This window comes from Myotis davidii, unplaced genomic scaffold, assembly GCF_000327345.1.
Source record: "Myotis davidii unplaced genomic scaffold, ASM32734v1 scaffold1989, whole genome shotgun sequence".
Lineage (NCBI taxonomy): Eukaryota > Metazoa > Chordata > Mammalia > Chiroptera > Vespertilionidae > Myotis > Myotis davidii.
In genome coordinates, this window is record NW_006299724.1 from 32,320 (window position 1) to 35,784 (window position 3,465).

The following is a 3,465-nucleotide window of genomic DNA, read 5'->3' on the forward strand; positions in this document are numbered from 1 at the left end:
CTGCCAGAGGGATGTCTGATTGCCAGCTTAGGCCCAATCCCCCAGGGAGCATGCCTAAGTCAGCAGGTGGTCATCCCCCAAGGGGTCCCAGACTGAGAGAGGGCACAGGCCGGGCTGAGGGACCTCCCCCCACACCACCGAGTGCACAAATTTTTGTGCACCGGGCCTCTAGTATATATAATAAACATATAAATAAAATAAAGTAAAACCATTGCCATTTTCTTTTAAAAGTAGATTTTCAGACTCTCTGCCTGGAGATGTTAACTAGATGAGTTGAGAAGAAGTATAAGTTTGGGAAGATATATATATTAACAAGAGCCTCAATTGATAGTTTTGATAAAGCTAAAATTATGAAACATTACTCATAATGGGCAATGGGTCTCAGTGGATTGTCATAGGAACCAGCAAAATATGGTTGTGAAAATTTCTAATTATCAGATCCAAACTCAGGTCTACCAAGACAGATATTGGGGAATGGGACTCTGAAATCTGTTCTAAAAAATCCTCAAGGTCATCTTAGTGCAAGCTAATGATTGAGAACCATTACCCTAGTGAATCCTGGGACCCGTTGCTACTCAACCATCTCTCCAGTGAGGAAACGGCAAGTCCAAAAATGATGACACTTGCTCCCAATAGGAGATCCAAGAAAGACTAGAGTGACTCTTTCCAGAGAAAAGAGATCCAAATGGAAAAAAAAAATAACAGCTGGTCCATTTGTTTGTCTCCAGGGACAAGGAATTGGCAAGACAGAGACCTTTTCCTTTGTGACCCCTGTCCCTGAGGAGTCAACCTGATAAGGGAATCAAAGATCCATTGATCAATTTGTCTAACAAGCTTCAAAGGGGATTCTGCCCCCAGGGCAACAAACCTGTAACATCAGCTTATAGTAACCAAGGCTCTCATATGCCACACCCAAGACACTCATGCCTTCTCCAGAAGAAATCCGCAAATCTCTATACCATATGCCTGGCTCGGTATCCCTGCTCTTTTGATGGACAGACCTTTCTTCATCACCAACTTCCATGAAAGAACAAGATTCAGGGAAGTTGGTCCCTAAGGTGGGTCCACATTGCCAAGCCTGCAGAGCCCAGTAAGTTGTAGGAAAGAGGGAAATGAGGTGGTGGAGTGAATAGTGTATTGACTGTTGTTAACAAAGGGCAGGGGAAACCCTATGCTGTCTATGGAGAATGAGCTCTGGAGGTTACTTGCTTGAGAGGGTGAATGGTTAGACTCCTTGTTTGAAGTTACCATTGCATGAGGAGTGTTTATTTCTGTTATATAGAATTTGATTAGATGGTTGGTGGAAATTATGGGAAGGGGGAGGAAAAGGCTAAAACCCCAGTCCACTCTGACACCATAGCACTTTCTAGAAACACACTATATATTGGTATAGTTACCAGTGTTTGTTTTACAAATGGATGCCCCGGGTGCTGATAGAGAGTTAGGTCCTTTATAGTTTCTAGATCTCTTCTTTTCTCTTGTTACCTGGTCCAAGAGCTCCAGAGCCTCCATCTTCACTCAACCTAGACAAATCTTTCATAATTCTTCTTTGCCACCCTCCTTTACTAGGGAACATCTCCTGTTTCTAAAAAAATTGTATTTCCTTCCCATCCTCCTGCATGCACCCTTATCCTTGTTGTTATTAGGGATCTTCAAGAGGGAAGGGTCTGAGGTCCCTGGTATCTGGGACCACAGTGTATACAGACTGGAGTATGGTGGGCGAGACAGGAAAAGGAAAGGATGTAGGAAAGTCCAACATCTAGCCCCTTATTGACATCTTACACTTTTGCTCTGGGAATTCTAGGAAACATTAAAACTCACATGTCCCTTTCCCACAGTTCCCCTTGATTCCATTTGGGTGTCAGGTCTCATCCTTAATCAGGGATATGGAAACATTAGCAAGATCAGAATTATTTCTTCACCCCTTTTGGTCTTTGTTCCTCTTCTTTAAAACAAGTGAGTTGGCTCTTCAACTCTAATGGTGTGAGAGTTCCCCCATCCTTTTCCTTGTGCTTTTAGTTTTGTTGGCTTTAAATCCATCTTTCACTCAAGACACAAAGGAAAATTGTGATATAAATCACATCACTCCTTTGGTTGCAGTTCCCCCACAATCCCCATTCCTTATTCATTCTTCTTTTGAAGGTTCCCAGGTCACCTCTCTAACCTAATTCTTCACCGTTCCCATCTCCCACTGAATGCTTGAGAAAATTGTTAAAAGCACTCTGTCCCATGCCGCCTCTTGCTTATAGACTTTCCCCTTTGCTCTCTTCTCTGCAAGGAAGGACCCTACTCAGTAATCCACCTGTATAACTACTTGCCCAGCAATCTCTTCCTTCAGGAATTCTTTCCTGATTCCATCAGTCCAGGCTGGATTTGGTGCTCCTCTAGGCACTACTCTCTCCTGATGCCTTCATCTTACCATTTGATTCACTGTATTACGATGACCTGTTTGTGCATCCATCTCTGGAAGGTGGGCTCCCTGGGGATAAGGACCGTGTCCCAAAGAAGCCCTCCTTGCCAAGTGGCTTCCAAAAGTTTTTCTGTGCCTGACAAACAGCCTGGTTCAGTTCTCTACTTCCCAGCATGGCTCAACAGAATTGCTCACTGACATTAGATTGTAGAAACAGGATAGGACATATGTATTTGGTGCATGGGTAAAGAGGAACGCGTAAGTGACAAATGGCTGTTTTCTCCACTTCTGATTTCTAACCTCTGGTCACAAGGTAAAAGGTTTCTATTGTGTGGGAAACTCTTTCTTAAGATAAATGTGATTACTCATTTCATGACCCATTTAAAGCATAACTCAGTTGCTTCTGCAACTCCAAGTGGGACATATGGGAGGAAAATCATTGTAGTGGATTTGAATTCCAAGAACCTAAGAAAAACCCTGCAGTAACCAGCCCCCCGGCTTTGTCCATTAGAATAAGATGCAGTCTCATTAATTTCTCTTCCTCATGCCCATGATTTTTTTCATTGAATATTTTTCACGGTCTCAATCTCTTTATTTGGCTCAAGAAAGAAATATTTTATAATCCTAGGTATAAAATAATCTCTTTGGCCAAATAATTACATTCTTCCCTTCCTTAAACACACATCTTTCTTAAACCTGGAAGGTTCCTATGGGCCATTCATCTCTTCCTCCGAGGAAGCAATGAGCATCTGAGAACACATTCCAGATTCAGAGGATGACCCCTTCTTTAACCATTCCTCAAATCAGCAAATATCATGGAAAGAATTTTAATGTTACCCTCCATGGTGCTCATGAAATACACTAAGCCCTCTCTTAATTTCCTCAATAGGTTCCTGGACTGTGAAGAAGCAATATGTAACAACACCAATTTTACCATAGGCTAATCTAATTGCTACAAACAAGAGTTAAGTTCCTATGCATCTCATCAATGTTATAACAAAACAATGTTGAATGAAATAATGTTATTTGAGGACCTGGTGTACATGAAAGAAGAG